Source organism: Silurus meridionalis, chromosome 6 (assembly GCF_014805685.1).
Source record: "Silurus meridionalis isolate SWU-2019-XX chromosome 6, ASM1480568v1, whole genome shotgun sequence".
Lineage (NCBI taxonomy): Eukaryota > Metazoa > Chordata > Actinopteri > Siluriformes > Siluridae > Silurus > Silurus meridionalis.
The window spans coordinates 8,283,314-8,303,554 of NC_060889.1; the positions used below are offsets into that span (position 1 = coordinate 8,283,314).

Below are 20,241 nucleotides of genomic sequence, written 5' to 3' on the forward strand. Positions count from 1 at the left end.
ATGGAAATAATGCATCCTTGTCATCGTCTTAGTTAAGTATGAAGCATCTAAATTTCAGGTTATTCATTTCTTTGTATGCAGTCATCAACAAGGTGTACATTAGGAAGAGGATCATGGACTAGTAAATACTGGAAATGTGAGAAATGTGCCAGCAACTTTGTGCATATTATATTCATAGATGGTAACAGTGCCACTCATGCTGGTTGTTGCTAAAGCAGAAGCAGAGAAACATCTCTCAAACTCTTAGTTTAGCCATTCCACCTCGCTATTACAGCATAGACGGTATCCAGTGGAGAGACTTACATTAGTGTTCAATGCTTTCCATGAATGTCAGGTGAACTGAACACCTCTATGAGACACAATGTCTTTGGGTTATTCATACTGATGAAATACCTCATTAAAAGCACCTTGACTGTCTCTCTGGCAATAGGGAGTTGCAGAACAAAGTCTTGGGAAATCAACTAGGTAGTGTGATGCTGGAATGCTGAACTAGTTATAAAAAAAAATGCACTGCAATATAAAACAATAGTCAACATTTTACAATGTATATCTTGGATAAGTCGAATGCTTTCAATTTGGCATGATCAGCTAAATCACAATGGCATTTGCTTTATTTGAAGTAGCTAAGGTTACATTTTGAAAATGTGACAAAACAAGCCACACGTTTAATGTATTCCAGGGTTCTCTGGTCAGTTAGTATTGGCTTCATGTACCTTGTAGTCGATTTTTTAGGAATACCAAACACTTTCTTTTTGCCTGCATCATATTTTCATTCAGCTGGACTTAATTTTGGAAGTAATATATTCACAAGAATGGATTTTGGCTGGGTGGCCATGAGAGAGAAAGTCTGTACTCTACTGCTTGAGGCAGTTTAAAAACAAAAGATAAGAGTAAACTACAAAAGAAATGCTAGTAAGCTGTCCATTTAGCGCCTCAAAACCACTATTTTATGTTTACTTAAACACTACTTATACATCAAATCACAGTTAATTGTGTATTTTATCAAAAATGTTTAATTTTATTTGAAAATTGAATAATAATGACTGTTCTACATTGTGGCATGATATGGTAAGTGTATTTGTTAATAAAAGATACCTTTTTGAAAGACTGATTTACTATTTTGTCTTTTTTTATCTGGCTTGTTTGGTCTTTGTTTTATTCTGGTATGTTGAAGACGCTGTTGTGTTGATTAATGCAGTGTTAAGGTGTACAATTTAATTGGATTTTTTTGCAAATATCTCACAAATTAACTGTTTTGTTTTTTTTACTAACGTATGTCTAACATGGGTGTAAAGGACTAGTGCATCTGTTCAAATAAGAAAACTTTTACTCCAATCATATTGGAAATGGTGACTTTTAACTTGGAATAATGGAGTACGTTTATACCTCTGGCAGGAAATAACCATTATTGATATCAATACTCTTTAGTGATGGAGCTCAGATCCTACCATGAAGGAAGATACTACCATCTATTTTTATATAGCACTGCTTTGAGGTGCATGGCACACAAAGTCGCATGGCAATGGGGAAGTCGTTCACAGCTTTGCTAAGTTGAGTGAGGTCAGGTGGGATTTGGAATTCTTGGGCTTCTTTGAACATGGTTAAGATGTTTATCTTGGAAAGTGGCACTGAGGTTCCTAGCAGTCAATACTCACTTACATTCTTCATAAACTAGAGTAATGCAGGCTGTTCAAAAGAAAAAATATTGTAATTCTATGATATTATCCAGGTAATGAGTCACTTAGCAAGAATAATAACTTGTCAATTGGAATACTGCACTTCTGTAATTTCCCAGAGTCTATAAGGGTGTCCATTAAGCTATGTTAAGTTGAGGTAAGTAGAAAAGCAAGAGAATCTATAACTTCTTAGAAAGACCTTGGCCTGTGAAGTTGGATCCGGTCCCTTTCGCAAGACAAAATGTTGCGACTGCTAAAGTGGGCTTACCTACAATAACTGTTTGTCCATTGAAAGCCTCAACTTTCTGCAGTCAAGATGAAGGCATAACTAAAAGTATTTACAGAAAGTCTTATTAATAGCTGAGGATGTGTGATTATAATTAACATTGCAGGTGAGTTCTTCTTGCAGTGTTTTGCTGAACCCTTGACGGTTGAGAGCCTTGCATGGTGCATTGCATAGATCTACCTGATTCAATCAACGCACAAGAGGAGGGTAAGGGTGTAATATGCATCTGTGCTTGCTCCTTATTACAGTTACAGGTTACAAAAGTTACAGGAGTGCTCTTCTTCTTAAGTATTTTTTTTTTCCCAAATCCCAAAATGGTAGACTATCTATTCTAAATTGCTGTAAGAAGTGAAAATACTGCATGTAAGTTAAAAAATATTTATGTACATGGTGCCTTGCCATGGCTTAACACCACCCTTGGTGCGTATGTCTACTTTGCACTCAAATTTCCCAGAATAGACTTTGGATTCAAAATGACCCTGACGAGGATAACGTGGTTATTGAAGCTGAAAGTATTTATAAATAAGCTATGTGAAGGCAAAGAGACATTGAAGTCATGGAGGACTTCAGTATGTTTGGGGTAACTTGCTGAAATAGCTGAAAAATAGACTGCACACTGATTTAGAAGTACATAAATGGAGATATCCTGATACTTTCTGAGAATTGCAAGACATAACTAGAGCATGGGGCATGATTGGAGACTGAGTTTTTCACAGGTTTATGACCAATGTGAGGGCAAAAAAATCTAGAAGTCATGGAGGAGTTCAGTATGATTTGGGCAACTTGCTAGTATATAGACCTCAAATTGTTTCAGAAGTACATTCATGGAGATATCTTGATATTTTTTGTGAGAATTGCAAGAGGGAGGTGATTAGAGACTGGACAGGGAGAGGTTAGAGGCACAGCCTCTGTAGATTTCTCCTCTGTGGTTGGACAATGTGCACTTGAGCAAAAAACACTGACTGAAGTTGTCACATCTCTGCTGGATCCACAATTCTTTCTTTCTTCACGAAGCAGACTCTGAAGAGATTCGAAGATCGATTCTGCGCACACGATTATGCTGCCTACAGTATTCAGCAAAGCATCAAAAGCATTCTCCAAAGACACAGGACAACAAAATGTTTTAAGCCACAGATAGATGACAAATCAATGTAAATACACAAGCAGAATCAACAGAGTGTAAAATGTAAATTTAGAAATCAAATGATTGACGGTTGAACATTTGGGACATTACAATGTGTAGCCTAAAATGTAAATAGGAAAAGATTCATTGAAAGTGAAAAATTACTGTAGAAATTGCAGGAACTCCTGAGATAGAGCCGTAATATTCTAGTGATAAAGGTATCGTGGTCTGTGGGTATGACAGTAGAAAAATAAATTTGTTTGCCACAGGTTAGAGTTAATAACATTTATGTGCTGATTTATAACCTCATCTAGACCATTTCGCTTTATTTTTTAATGGAAAATAAAATGTGATTCACAGATCTTTTAAACATTTTCCTCACTGTTTGTAAAGCCACAAGGACAAAAATGGCGATTCCTGCGTTAGATTCCTGCGTTAGATTCCTGCGTTTGATCGTTACAATGCGAGAAGTGATGTAAAACCCACATATGAGTGTAATACTTTTACTCGAACCTGATGTGTAGTCAGAGTGATTCAGGCTCTGATTGTTCTTGATGAAACTCTCCCTCCCCCTTTAAGTCTGTCTCTTTTCTTTCTTTCTTCCTCTTTTGTTCTCCTTGCACCTATTTATCACAGTGTGAAGGTTGAAAGAGATATTATTAATCCTGTGGAATGAAGGCAGGGTTAGCGGCATGGATCGCATTGTGAGAGGGGTAATGATAGGAAGACGTGCTTGGTCGGTGGCCTGTGCGGCCTTGATGAATGGGGATCGGAGGGGAAGTGAGTGGCGTTGGGTGGCGGGCCGCTGAGCCGTGCAGTATCCCCACATCCACCTGGTACTCTATTGCACACCCACACAACTCTTTTTCTCTCTCCGTCGCACCTTCTGTCTTCTCTATATGACAAATTCTAGACCATTTCCTTTTCCGCTTGCAGTCCTATTTTTGTTCATCTCCTGGGTCTTCTACACCATTGGATTCTCTCTTAAAAAAAAAAGATTAGGTGATTTATTGTTTTAGTTTGACTGATATGAACATCTTACAATGACAAGTAACTAAATAAGCTTTTATTAGTTAAGAAAATAAAATGTAAACAAAATAATTTAATGTCCAAACAATACAGAATACTATACTGTACATAAAAATAAAACATTTCTTTTTTTTATGTTTTATAATTATGGCAAAAATACTTTATATATATTATATAATATAATGTATAAAAATAATAATAATAATAATAATAATAATAATAATAATAATAATAGTATCAAAATCATAAACAAAAGGCACATTATACCTAGGGATCTTGCTGAACAAGCTGGCTGGCTTGATAAATTTTCAGCACGAGGGAACATGATGGTTTCACATGCTGGCCTTTTAAACACACTGTCATGAGCTGACGCGTCAGGCCCGGGACGATGACAGCCCTGACAATGCAACAAGCCAATCAAGCCAGCTCTATTACTCTAAGTGTCATCTCAGTGGAAAGCTCCATATGACCCTCCCTGCTCTTGAATAGGCCACTAAAAACGTCTAGTTATACCTACCATAAATAAATAAATAAATAAATATATATATATATATATATATATATATATATATATATATATATATATATATATATATATATATATATATATATATATATATACACACACACACACACACACACACACACACACACTGTCCACTATGTTGCTTTTAATATGCTATTGTGACAGAAACACAGTGTTGAGTCAATTGATGGTTTTGATTGGTGGTTTAAAAGGATTGACTTGCAGCGAAAGACTTTGTAGATTCTTTCTCATCGTGGCCTTCTGTGCGATTCTGATATCCTGTGTGAATCTGACACAATAAATTTTTTGTGATATTATATATGAAATGGCTGTGATTAAAGTTTTTTTCCCCAATGCTTTTGTTTAGAATAAAACCACCAACTTGCATACATCGTGTCTTGGCACATTGTGGCAGCATATAGTGTTTAAAGAAGCCATACATACATTATTGCCATTTGTGAAAATAATCTATTTAGCGCTCTTATGCATTAAATAATTTTCAAAAATCAAAGGAGGAACCGATTGCCCCGATCATTATTGGCCACACAAAATGGTTAACAGAGTTGTATATGATGGCTAAGTTTGGTACCTCATTTTAAATGTCAGCTGTAAGAGTAAGAAGCTAAGATAGAAGATATCATCTTTGTGTCCAATTACTTTTGGAGAGCACTGCATAGTTACAGTTACTTCTAACATCTAATGCCCCAGTGTTCCTGACTCTCATTCTATACTCTAATTTACTTGATTGAGATATACAGTATAGAGATGTTTGAAGAAAAAGTAACATAAGGACAATTAAAGGGAGCTTAAACTAGGAGTCCCAAACCTGTTCCAGCATGACAATAACCATGTGCACAAAGTGAGTTCTACAAAGAAATTGATTACATGGAATGATGTGGAAGATTTACATTTACATTTGCGGCATTTAGCAGACGCCCCTATCCAGAGCAACGTACAAAAGTGCTTTAAATCTCTAGTAATTAATAAATCTACACTGGTATGCAAGATTACAAACTTAATATAAATATAACTTGAATTCTACAAACTTGGAAAGTGCTAAATTAGGTATTTCAGGAAGAGGTAGGTCTTCAGTCGTCGCTTGAAGATAATCAGGGACTCTGCTGTACGGACATCTAGGGGAAGTTCATTCCACCACCTCGGTGCCAGAACAGAGAAGAGCCTTGACGTGTATTTACCTCTCATTCTGAGAGAAGGAGGTACCAGTCGAGCAGTGCTGGAGGATCTCAGACAGCGTGGTGCAGTGCGAGATGTGATGAGGTCACTGAGGTAAGATGGTGCTGGTCCATTTTTGGCCTTGTAGGCAAGCATCAGTGTTTTGAATCTGATACGTGCAGCTACTGGAAGCCAGTGAAGGGAGCGCAGCAGTGGGGTGGTGTGGGAAAACTTGGGCTGATTGAACACAAGCCGTGCAGCTGCGTTTTGGATCATTTGCAGTGGACGAATAGCTTTCAGGGGAGACCTGCCAGCAGAGAGTTGCAGTAGTCAAGTCTTGAAATGACAAGAGACTAAACAAGCACCTGGGCAGCCTGTATGGACAGAAATGGTCGAATCCTTCGGATGTTATAGAGAAGAAATCGACAAGAACGAGCAATTAGCGACATGTGGGGAAAAAAGACAGTTCATTGTCCATAGTTACCCCAAGGTTACGAGAAGTGGCTGAAGGGGAGAGCAGAGAGTCATGAAGTGTTATTTGGAGATCTTGACCTGGAGATGAATGACCTGGGACGACCAGCAGTTCTGTTTTGCTGGGGTTGAGTTTTAGTTGGTGAGCACTCATCCATAAAGATATGTCTGACAAGCATGCTGAGATCCGAGCGGAAGCTGGAAGATCTTGAGTGGCCTGCTATTGAGCTCTGTCATTAATGCTTTTAAAGACCTTTGCGTAGGCCGATGAGTAGGAACACTGACAGCATCCCAGCCCTTTTCACCCTACATCAGTACCTGACTTTACTAACACCTTTGTAGCTGAATAAGCAAAACTTTCCACAAGCACACTTTTAAATCTAGTGGAACATTTCGCAGAAGAACGGAGGTCATTATAACAGGAAATGGGGAGTAAATGTGGAATGAGATTATGGTCAGGTGTCCACAAACTTTTATTCATAGAGTGTATGTATATATGTATATTTTTATGGCATCTCGGTTTCATTTCACTTTTGTGAACTAATGACAAGGATTGTTAAAATAGCCTAATATGTTTAAAAAAGAATGGACAAATAAGCACAAATATCTCACCATTCTCACCCATTTTGAAACTTCTCATGTGGCATTAGTCATGATTGCAGTGGTGGGCTGTGCATTTCACACCTAGGCCTTGAGTTGTAGCCTACCTGAGTCAATTTAACAATTTAAAACCATCATTATAATGCCATGGTTATAGAAACCATCAATATTATACAGAAACGTAGTATAACAGAGCACTGTATCACAGACAAGTATCTCATGCAGGCAGAAAGAATTACATAACTAAGAGCAAGCAAGAAACCCAATGGACACAATTTAACAAGTCTCCTTTCACTGTAGCCACAGCTGCACTGTCCGCATAAATCATCTCCAGCAGAAGAATAAAAAATAACCTTATAAAATGAGCCCTTGGTTTCTGCGCATTTTGGTGCTCTTTATCTGTGCATTATAGTTTTTTCTGTGGATTTGAAATGATTGTGTGTTTTTGTACAAATTCTACAAAAAATAATACACAAAACTAGAAATATTGAATTAAAAGGCGTAAGAACTGTTTTGAATTGTTCTGACCTTTCCTGACAATGTCTAGTTTTTCTTTAAAACGTCCATCTTGTGAATGTCCTTGTAAGTATTTTTGCGACCAATTTAACATCTCCTTTGTCGGCCATTGTGAAAAGAAAAAAAAACAGAAATAGAGACATTGGCTGAAGGGAGCACATCACCTGGTCCAAGTGATAACAGATCACCATAATCTGAAATATATACAATAAGCTTCACCAGGCAAGATGGGCACTCTTCTTTACCAGGTTTAATTTCATTATAAACTATCGACCAGTGTCTAAGGATAATAAGATGGGCGCTCTCTCACGCTGACATGACCACATAGAAAAACCCATAATACATGAAAACACCCTACAAACTTTAGTTGTCATTAACCCTGTACGATGGGACATCATGGAAGAGATACAACAGGCATATACCCACGAACATACACCACTGAATAAGCTATTTCTCACCATAGAACTACGACTGAGGGTCTTGAACTGGATTCACACTTCTCTAATAACCTGGGCATTCACCGTAACACCCAACTAATTCAGAATGCGTTCTGTTGCACACCTTACACAGACACCAAGATATATTTCGAGGAACCCAGTAAACCTCTCATACAGCCCTGAGGAACAATACTGGGTGGACGAGGATGACATCCTTGACCCAGCACTCTCATGATCATGCTAATTGTCTTTCTAGTGTAGCCACCAAGTATATCTGTTTTGCAGTATATTGGATTTGTTTGCTATGCTGACTGCCTGTTTTGTGTATCTGACCTTATTGCCTATTGCTTATGCTCATGTTTTTGATTTATCCTGTTACTAAATAAACCCGCATTTGGCTTCTATACCTCGAAACCTGCCACACGAGTGCGGACTGTTAAGACCTGAAGGCAGACAAATACCTTTGACCCCTGCAATACGTGATGAAATCTGATTGGATAGATACTCCAACCTAAATTTACACCTGAGAGAAATGCAATGAAATGAAGAGAAAAAACTATTACAAATCATTTAATTACCATTTATGGAGAATTTTTTTAAAGTAAGTCAGTGATTCTGCAGAGAGGCCTTGCTGGCCCTGACGGCCTGTCACAGCATAATTGGTAATGTGAAGTGCCATTACAACCAAAACCACTTAAAATTGGTTAGTATTATTTATATATAGTGTTCGCTAATATTAGTTGCTTATTCAAGCGTTTGGAAAAAATAAATCTGGACGTTAAGCTGAATACAGAAATAATTCTGAGCATAATAGGTTAATTAAATGTGACAAGTGTTTAAAAGTACTGTATGTGCACTGAAAGTGACCCCCGGATCTAAAGGTCAAAAAATAAACACAGTAATTAAGTAAGCTGGGGTGCTAAAAAAAACAACAACAAAAAACAGTGTGGCTTTGTGTGATCAACAATACAAATCGTTTCCCTCAAATTACTCTGAAACAATAATAGATGAGCATAGATTTAATATAGCACAATATATCATTGTATTATTGCTAGATGGCAGATGTAATTGAAAAACACTCATTAGAGCTATGGCTGCCGTTTCATTCACAGTCTGAGCCCTCCAGGAGGGACAGGGATCGGCCACATCATTCGTCTTTGATGAGCAAATCACAGGACAAGGAATGATACATGGAGCTGACTATAATTCAAAGATGATAACTCATGTATGCGTCTGATTTTTGTGCTAATTGCATGATGATGAAAGTAGGTACATTATTCTTATTATTTTTATTTTGCGCTCCACACTGCTGTCTGTCTCCTTGTTTACCCCTTGGCTTGTTGTTTGCTTATTTTACTTACAAACAAGAAAATATTTCTCGAACCAAAACTATACAATGCACTGCTGTCTGGTGTGCTTGCCAAGACACATGATTACCAGCTTCCTGTCCTCATTCTGTCCTATTACAGGTCTCTGGAGCAGTAGTTCTGATATTTGAACTTTTAGATGGTTGTGTTTGTGCCTTAGTGTGTTTGTGCTTGCCTCCTCCGCATTTATCCCATCAAATGTCTTCCTTAAGAAACAGTGTTTCGCTCTTCTCCTGCACTCCCGCAAAACACCACAGTGAGGAACTGGGGTGCTCAGGACAGTGTGTCAGCGCATCTTATACCCACGATCTCTCCTCCATCATGCTAAAAGCACTGTCTGTTGAAATGCCTGGCCATTTCATTAAGGAGGTAATACTTCAGTGTGTGTGGTGGGGGGGTTATTATATATACTGAATATCAGTCACCTTGTCCATTAGGACGCCTCTCACGGTGCCTTTTTTGGGAGGATGTCTTTGAGCTGCACTGACAACATCAGAATTGAGGCTTGTGATCATACCACTAACAAGCGTCAAATTAAAAGAGAAATTTCACCTTTACAAGGTGGGAAAAAAAGGAAGATTTTTAACATTGCAAAGTTCTGATCATAGCGAACGAGGCTCTATTTGATCTCGTTTCAAAGGTATGAGCAAACAGTGATCAGTAGCAAAATGCATTCCACACCCGATATGCTAAAATGAACATACTATTTTTTGTTGTTTTTCTTTTGTAAATATCACAGCAAATTCAAATAAAAAAATATATATACATCCCTTCCTGTACCCCAATATGTGATCCACTCTACAAGAGTAGAGCCAGAGCCAGGTGACAACACTGACAAATAGACACTTAGGGCTCAGTCATTCCAAGTCTGGTCAGTCTGGCCGATCCATCATGCTGACCAGGAGCACCGGGTGTCTGGAGTGTGTGGAGTATGAGGCATCTGGCGGCATGTGGAGGCTCCATCAGTGGCCTCTGTGACAGTGCATAGCTCGGACTGATTATGTGTTCGTTTCCCCCACTGGCGCGCCATAGCATGTGATTTGGGCGGCTTGCGATCAGTGTATGAATGTGAGAAAGGCTGTGCCAGCTTGTCAGAACATTAGGGGCGCTAATGGAAAAGTCCCCCCCATCCCACACACACACACACACACATACGAACACACACAAACACACACACACACTTTACCCTGTGACTCTCATATGAGAGTTGCATTACGGTGACCTGTCACACTCTACTGGCCACTAAACTAATGGGGCAGCGACTGAGAGACAAGGGGGGATAGAGAGCGAGACAGGGATGGGGTGCGGGGGGATACTAGATACAGGGAAATAGTTGCAGAAGAGAACCAAGCAAGAAAGATGGACTGATCGAGACAGAGAGGAAGAGGATAGCGAGAAATAAAGGCGGTTGGGGGGGGGTGAAGCAGCATACAAATGAGGGGAAACCTAAAATGTAAGAATGTGGAAGAGATATATAGGAAGGATGTAGAGAGAGAGGCTCATTATTTAGCGGTGAATGACGTGGCAGGGCTACAGGCTGCTGATGAGCGTGATGCCCCGTTGGCATGAACGCTGGCAGCCCTGCCACCTCATCCCCAGAAAGCAGGCAGCAAACAAGCCGTCGCCCTGGGGGGAAAAGAAATATACCCCCTCGGTATGTGGCAGCTGCTGACACCGCTGCATGGCACACACGCCCAGCCCAGCCCGACGTTATTATCTTCACTCTTATCTCTCCATGTAAATATGTGTTTTGTTATCGCAATATGTGCCATCGCGTGGCGGCAGCATGCTCAAACCTGGACACATGCAAATAGCGAAAGTTTGTTCAACTTGTTCGGTGGAGAATCGCCCGATGAGATGTCAGAAGAGGAATAGCAATGGCAGTGTAGGGTCGAGCGGCTGTTGTTTGCCTGACTCGTGACTCGCTTTCAAATGAAGACCTCTTTCCTCGGAGCATTCCAGGGTCATTATATATGCCGTGACACTCACTTTGGGTCTAACAGCGATAGATTGTGGAAAATGATAAATAAAAAAACCAACACTTTGCTCAACTTGCCACAACTCAGGTTCGACTTTTCCGAGGGCAGATTTTGTGCTGTTTATCGATAAATAAAAAAGCTTTCCTAATGAGCCATTTTGAATTGCTTGCTGCCCATTCGGTGCTGCCTGGCTACCGGTAGCATCTATGATTAGTCATGTTGACAAGCCGGCTTTCTTTATTTCAAGCAACCGATCTGGTTTCCTCACCGAGACCTGGCCAGATAGACACTTCTGTCCATTATAGAAGCAGATCCTTCCACCTTTACCGCTTTCTCTACATCTTATCATTCATGCAGTACAGAGGCTATGAATGCATTGCCTACCGCTACACTCCATGAGCTCATCAGAGGTGACAAAAGAAGATTCTTCTCCCAGTGGCCACACACACACACAAGTGTGGCTAGTCGGCCCACTTACACCGGCTCCCTCCACATTCTTTCGATCTCTGTTCTGCCTCTCCTGCGAACAGCGCCCTGGCCCAGAAAAGCCCCTCTCGCTTGCACTCTCACCGACAATCGCTTTATTGCACCTTATCGGAGAATATGAAACTGTGTTGCATGACATCTCACAGTAAGCTGAATAGATATGCCAATTCATTTTTTTTTCTCTCCCTCTCTCTTTTTCTCGCTCTCCTTTTTTTCTGCAGCCAGGCCGATTTGACAAGCTAGACTGCCCCTCTTGAAAAGCATCAGTCAAGCGCGCCGACATCGTCCTGGCTTTTCTCCCCCTCCCGCACACCAAATACACCCCCCCACCATACACACACACACACACACACACACAGCTGTCTCCATGCTTCTGCTCTCCATCCTCCTTCTCCACAGCAATCTGTAAGCTTCGGCTCTTCGGAATTGAAAGGCAATCGAAAGAGTGAAAAGGAAAGAAGGGGAAAGAAGAAGAAAAGCACAGTGCAAAAAAAAAAAAGTCACTGTGTGTGTTTGTGTGTGTGTGTGTGTGGGAGGGGGACAGTGAGAAACTATTTAAGTATTGGAAATATAAAATGATAAGAAGGGTATATGGAGGCTGGTGGAGATAACATTGTGGACATTATAAGGGGGAAATGGAAGGTGAGCCTGAGAGAGCGAGAGAGAAAGAGATGGAAAGAGAGAGAGAAAGAGAGAGAGAGAGAGATGGAGAGAGAGCAAAAGAGATGGAGAAGGTGCTAAAGAGATTGGAGCCATAAGCTCCAGGTTGAAGAGATGACACCAGCACTAATACGAGTGTTTAAATATTTGATGCTGCGGGATAAAAGAGGATCGTCTGTGAACGGGATTGAGTGTCTGCAGGAGAATCTATTACGGAAAATCGGTCGTGATTTGACAGCAGCACGCCGGCCTTGTGTGTTATTCCTCAGTAGCTCCTGCAATTTCCTTCTCCTTTCTCCACTTAAATGTTTCTTTGCTCTGCTTCGGCAAATGCTTATTATCCTCTCCTTGGCAGACACAGCAGTGAGACAACAAGAGGAGGAAAAGGGACTTCAGCAGAGAAAGGAACAATATCAGGGGGGGAAAAAACAAGCAACCTTTAGGCTAGCACAACACAAACGTAATACGCTGAGAAGTGGTGTCATGGTCAGATTCTTTACATTTGTGGCATTTATAATAATATCTTCAACGTAAAGTCTTCAAAATGGTTCTTTAAAGGATTACTTGACAATGCATTCGTTTTTAAACTCTGCAAATATAACAATTCTAGACTGTATAATCTCTTGTTGCTCGCGTATTGTTCCTTAATGTACACCTTAGAACAGTGTATCTGAAAACACATGTATAAGTAGAACTGCTTATTCTAGCCAAGATAGCAAATGGAAAAAGACCCTGGTAGTAATCTCACATATGTCTCACACATAGAGATCTTGTCTAATGTCACAAATTTTCCACAGATCTGCCAAGCTAACCGGTCATTCCAATTGATTTAACTGTATAACCAAGGATACTGAATCTTATTACATCATAATAATGTAAAGAAGCTTTAGATTGAGGTACAGCTTACTATTGATATCATAGATTTTATAAATGTAATCAGTAACATATGATGGTGTATTTTGCTCCTTTTCGTATTAGTGTGTAGTAGAAGTAGGTATCGCTCATGGTGTCAAGTTACTTAATTACCTTGTCATTAAAAAATATAAAGCAAAATTATATTTATCCTTTTGGTAATTCTTTCTCAAATTAATTTATTATTTACTGGTTGTTGATAAAGGATTTGCTTTGGATACCGATGAATAGAAGATTTTGTTTTGGCAAAACAACATTTATTTTAATTTTATTTTGTCTCTTTTATGTCATTAATATCTCACATCTCTTGTTGTTTTTTTTTCCCCATTCTATTTCTCAAACATAATTTTAGGAGAAACTTTTGTGATGATACCTGTATGAAGCACACATCTGGATCTCTATTAAATATCCCATTATACATACTGCATTTCATTGGCACTGTACATGTACCCTGCACAATGACAATAAAGTTGAATCTAATCAAATCTAATCTAATATCATAAGAGAAATCTTTAAGCAGAGAAATAAACTGAGAAAACCCAGCATCAAGGAATGTACCCTATGTAAACCCTTTCAGCAGTCTCCCAGCAGAACAAACCATTTTTCAAAGCATTTAGTTTTCATAACTTTTCTACACATTTGGCTCATGCATTAGAATGTACCTATATAAGATTCTTACAGCATTTTTAAATATGATATAATTTGTTTGTGAATACAGAGTATTTGTCTTGTTCTAGTGTTCATGCTGTTGTTCTCTCTGGCACTTGTGGCAAGCAGCTAAACGATGCATTTTCCCTTTCACCTGAACCTGATTGAGAACATGGCCTGGTCTGGTGTGTGACTGATGTTGGTGCGTGGCCAACCTTTACCTCCACAAAATGAGGCCACTGGTCTAAAGATTGCAGGTGTTAGCCTTTGTCAAGCAGTCATGGCCTTTCCGTGAACCAGAGTTGAACGATAGCATTTTTGACCCGCAATACATGGGCATGTTACTTTCTCTCTTTGGACAGACTGGTAGAACTTATGAAAAGGCACTCAGACGAATGCAAACTGTTTCTGCCTCCTACACAACAACATGTTCGATTTGAAACATGTGGTTGTTGGGGAACCCAGGAATGAGTTAGTGACTGTAAACTTGAGTTTCAGGGATATTTATCAGAGGTTTAGAGGCGTTTTTAATTTGGTGTAAACAGCTGCATGAAGTCTAAGACTAATATTCACTGGATACTGGATATCATTCATGGTGAATTATTGAAATCCTGTTTTGGGGGGTTGTGCTTTTATTTCCGTTCAGTAGCTTTTATCTACAGTTTTGTTTACCTGAATATTCCTGATTATAAAATAAAATGTAAAAAGTCAGATTTATAGTTTAATAAATTGCATAACTATATATATAGTGTGTATCTGAATGCAAACTATTGATTGTGTACCATCATTTCAGATACATATTGTTTTTCTATGATATATATTTTTGTACATTAACAACAAAAAAAAAGATTTTAACATGATTATATTACGTACATTTTATATTGTTGTTTGATGAAGCAAGCAATGTATAATACAAACAAGCTGTAGTGATTATTGATATTGATATGATATGATATGATATACAATAGACACCAGGAGATGAGGAAACCCGAAGTTGTTCTAAATTGGTGGGCTTTGGTATTACTCCTTATTTCTAAAACTACTGGTGTGTATAAGCTGTTTGTACTATAGCCGTGTCTCAGCGCTGCAGCTTTACCAAAGACAAGTGCACTGAGGCTGCTTAGTGAGTGAGTGTGAGATTATACACTGCCACACACACTCCATAATGAACCACACACACTCCATAATGCACCTATCCTGCTTTTCCCCTCCCTCACCCCATGACACAAGATTAGGGTGAAGCACGCACACGCACACACACACACACACACACACACACACACACATACACACACACACAAGAAACGCAACACCTCAAACACACAGTCCAGAAAAAGACAGATGCAGATGTTGTCTCATGTCACCACTGTGTCTTGTCACATTTCACCATTGTCTGCCATACGGCTGGGTGATGACACACACATGCGAACACAAACACACACACACACACACACACACACCCACACACACATGTGACATGTAAGTGGCCTTGTCTGCAACCAATCAATAGCTGCTGGCACTTCTTTCCCCAGCCCAGGAAAAAACAATTAAAACCCATCGATCCTCAAACTGGCCTCTGCCATGAATATTCAGGAGCTTCTCCTTGACCTTCAAAGCTCAGGGAAAGCCAGGTGACTTCATTCTTCATGCTGCTGCCACTGCATGCACAAGTTCTGGCTTCCTTCTCATTTCTCTCGCACCCACAACCTCCTCTAAATGGGTGTATTTCTTTTTACGGCCATATGTACCACCCCACCACTCCCCTTTCACCCTCCCTCCCACTGGAGTTTGGTGTTAAATCACCCCAAAGCAGTATACAACGCATGCACCTGGCAACATTGGCTTTTCATTATGTTTCTCTGTTATTCTGTCACATTCATCAGACGTCTCCTGTATGACAAGGCTCGGCTCGTGGGAGTGCTTGTTACCGCCACGGAGGATGTGCGCGAACTGCTAAGAGAGCTTTCCGCTCGTTCACTTGAGTCGATTCAATATGCAGCACTTTAACATCAGATCAATTATGCAAAAAAACAACACGCGGACACGTGTCTCTCGAGCGGGTGACTGATTGGAATGCGTAAACCGGGTTGAACTAGGTTAAAAAGCTTGTTTGGGTCAAACGGTTTGATCCTGTGTTATCATGGCTCAGCCTTTATCAAAGATCTGAGTCTGTGCCACCACTGGGATTAGTTATTGATGTACTAAGTTCTTTTTTTAACGGATAAAATTAGTTCAGCTCTTGTATATAGGACAAATCACAGGTCTTCGTGTTTGTGTTGCATTTTTGATATCCTAAATTCCATAGTGTTCCTGGTCACCCAGTGTGTAAATGTAGCCTCTATGTGCATGCTGACGGTGTAAGACTTCTCGGACGTTTACTCACTGTCACTGTTAGTCCAGCATTGTTTGTAAATTCAAGTGCCTAGTGTGTAAAGCATCGAATCGCACCAGAGGATTGTGGGAGAAACTCTGAGACGTACATTTCAGGGCTACAGCATGACTTATGTTCAACAAGATCCCTGCAACATCTCTTTCTCCCTGGGTGTTTACTGAACTCTGACCGGCACAGCCTTGCTGAAAAATGGCAGCAGGTGCTTTTCATTCTTCTTGATTGACGTGGCGCAGTGACAAAACTCTCTTGTTGCATGTTTTGTCGGCTTTCAAAGGTATGAGTTATAAACCTTACTATATTTATTTGTGACATTGTTTCGAAAACTTTGCCGACTTTAATGATCGCTTGACTGTCACGAAAATTCAATTATAAAAAAACCCAACTTTTTTCTCAGAACATATAGGAAATGTCAGATGTATTTGTTCAAATTTCTTGTCCCTGACTCAATTCGGTACATTAATTTACATTTATTTTTCTTATATAGATGATGGTTACAGTAGAAAGTTAGTATACAATAATCTGTATTTGAATAGTATTTTGCATACATTGGTATCTTAGTGGTTAAAGCATTGGACTTTGGATCCGAAGCTCATGAGTTCAAATCTCATGATAGCTGCTCAGTTGTATGCATAAGATAAATGTGAGTTGCTCCTGATAAGAGAGTCTGCCAAATGCCATACATGTAAATTGAAGGAAATTGAAATACCCTCCCAATATACCCTAAAGCCTTTAAAACAAGGATCTTTACCCCAAACGGTTCTGAAATACAGACTACATCGACAAACAAAAACACTTTAATCAGAAGCCTTGAATTTTATCTGCCCCATTAGGAGTTGCTTTTCTGCCTCTTTATTACTAGGGCTCTGTCATGTTTACTCCTTCAATGGTTATTTTTATATTAGTTCTCCCAATATAGAATTAACTCCTGAAACAAGGATTTTTCACCCAAAACAAATCTAAATTACAAACTAAATCGATATACAAAAACACTTTAATTAGAAGCCGAGAACTGAGTCTGCTCCATAACAAGCTGCTTTCTTTTACTTTTGACTTCTTCAATGGTTATTTCTATATTTCAATTCAATTCAATTCATTTTATTTGTATAGCGCTTTTAACAATGAACATTGTCTCAAAGCAGCTTTACACAGATAATGTGGTGATTAAACATAAATATGTTCTTTGTAAGTATGTTTGTCGCTGATGAGCAACTGTGGCAAGGAAAAACTCCCCGAGATGGCATAAGGAAGAAACCTTGAGAGGAACCAGACTCAAGAGGGAACCCATCCTCATCTGGGTTGCACCAAATGTCCATTTGAAGCAGATATACAATGTTGTGGGGTACAGTGATGATGATCAGAAGCAAACTGCACTATTTGCATGCTTTTTTAAAGATGTAAGAAACTTGTGAATCTTGTTTAATAAGATATTGAGAAATGTTCTGAAATAAAACACATTTGACCTTCTATCGCTACATACTGAGAACCAAGTGAGCAGCAACACTATTTAATTGTACCAAATTCTGGTTGGAGTTGTGGACAGATACAAACCAACTGTAGCTTATTTACGATTATGCCCCCATTCCAGGCCGTCTTGGTGGGGCAGTGAGCCAGACTGGACCACTGCTGCTGTAAACACTCAGGGCATAATCGATGCAGGCCAGTGCTCATTGTGAGGCAATCTCATCTGAAGTGCTATAGGTCAGGCCATTCTTATTCCACACCATACCAGGCTGAGCTACAAAGGCACACTATTCAATATTGCTGGAAATGTACACATATTGAACACATCACACTGACGCTTTTCCCAAACCAGTGTCAATGGCTATTCTCAGATGCAACCCTCATCTCGGCTCCATCGAACCGGTCAGCTCAAGTGGCCACACATGCTCAAGTCTCCGTTGAAGGAGTTTTAGTCGTGTCATTTTTTTCCTTTTATGATGAACCTTTAGGCTGGCTTTCACTGGAAACAGCACTGAATTATGGTGTGAGCAACATTTGCTTGCCGATTTATTTTTACGAGGTAACATGGTAATAAATTATTTATAAGCTAGTGATACATGGTCAACTCTAAGTAAGATTTGGTAAAATTAGTAATTAGTAGAAAGTATTAATTATTACTTCATTTAAAGTGTCGAATAGGAAGTAATGCAATAGGAAGTAATGCATTCCTATTTATTTTAATAGGCGAAATATTCAAATTGAATTAATATGTTTGAATAATGGAATCAGAAGACTTATTAAAGTCAAATATTTGTGTATGTATATATATATATATATATATATATATATATATATATATATATATATATATATATATATATATACACACAGTATATACTTGAATACACCTGGTTATTTATATTTTAAAGAAAATAAATCCTGCTTCCAAATAAGTTAAAAAGAAATTAGTTAATAAAAAAATAAGAAAATTATTTCCAGCATAGAAATAAGTTATTACTAATAATTTTGTATTTGTTTGTTTGTTTGCTTTTTTTATTTTTTGCTTTCTTGCTCAGTGACCTGAGTGTAAGCTCTACTAATATTTTTGGTCATGAAAAGCAGGAAAGAATTCATGGAGATATTTTATCCCAAAAAAGACACTGATGTGATGGAAGGTTTAATGGAATGGTTTAATTTAACTGAATTTCCTAAAATCCTACAAATATTGATATTCTGTGCCTCCAGTATGACGCTGTATACTTTGACCTTTTCCTTACTAACCACTGAAACCTTGATCCAGTTGCCAATCAAGTATTTATTTATTGATTTATCTTAATAATACAGCATCAATTATTCAATGAAACAATTTCTTTATAAGGAATATGGAATTTAAGTAGTCAATTGCTCACACTGGACAGAATTATTGTTGCGTTGTCATGATCGAGGATGTCAGCAGCGCGGCAAAGGGAATGATGAAATAGTTCTCAAACAGCGCTGTAACATATTCCATGTATTAGCATAGTATTGCATAATATAATGACATATATTTTGGTGCATCAGTGACATGTGATAAGCAGCAATCTTTGTACTGAATGCATAACAGTTATCAATATTCACTGAAAAAAAAGAGCCACTGAATTCAAATGAAGGCTTTTTTTTTTAGAAAGGAGCATGAATAGAAATGAAACGAAATAGCAAATGGCAGAGCCAAGGTTATCAGCAGGAGTGGAAGAGAAGGGCAGAAGAGAAATCAGACCCCATAAAACCACATACAAGCGTATATGTTTGAGGGTAGTCAATTTTACTGCTCTACTCCTATCGCAGAACTGACAAATCAATGCAAGTTAAGGAGCTAAATTATTTAAAGCCAGCTCTAATTAGTTGGCTATTCCCGAACTATAGATTCTTTTAGAATATTGATGATGGAGTTCAGCATTTAGGAAAGGCTATATCTTTCTTTCCGGCTCCAAAGATATCAACTAGAGATCTTTTTTTTTCTTTTTTTCACAACAACTCGTGCAAGGTTTTGTTTAATGCGATTTAAATGGATAACTGATATCAATTATAAGACAATATACCAGATTGTAAAAAGTGAAAATAAAATGATGTCTTATCAAGTAAATAAAGATGAATAATGAATAATAAATAAATTTTATTTGGACATATAAGATAAAATAATACTATAAAACCAGTAAACTAGTTAAGAATTAGACTTTTCTTCAGAGAGTGAGTTATATTTATTAATAATTAATTATTTATTCTGAAGGAGTCAGCGGTTTACAATAATTAATATTCCTACATTATCAGTTATTTCATAAATCTGTGAATTTGTATATTTCAATATCGATTATTATGTCCATGGATCAGGCCAACGCCTTTGTCATGTTACTTAGTTCTTCCCAGAACTTTTTTGCAGAGTTGCTTCCTGCTGAAAGAGCCCACTACTATTAGGAAACACTGTTGCCATGAAGGCTTGTACTTGGTCTGTGACATTGTTTAGGTAGGTGGTACATGTCAAAG

General features: G+C 38.6%; 1 long non-coding RNA gene across 2 annotated transcripts in view; it reads right to left on the reverse strand.

The window, feature by feature from the left end:
- Nucleotides 1–3,193: 3,193 nt before the first annotated feature.
- The window catches only part of LOC124386856, a 36,468-nt gene continuing 19,420 nt past the window's right edge, over nt 3,194–20,241 (reverse strand). For both annotated transcript variants that reach the window (XR_006926034.1, XR_006926036.1), the window contains one exon: nt 3,194–4,068. This is a non-coding gene — a long non-coding RNA (uncharacterized LOC124386856). The remainder of the gene's footprint in view (nt 4,069–20,241) is intronic.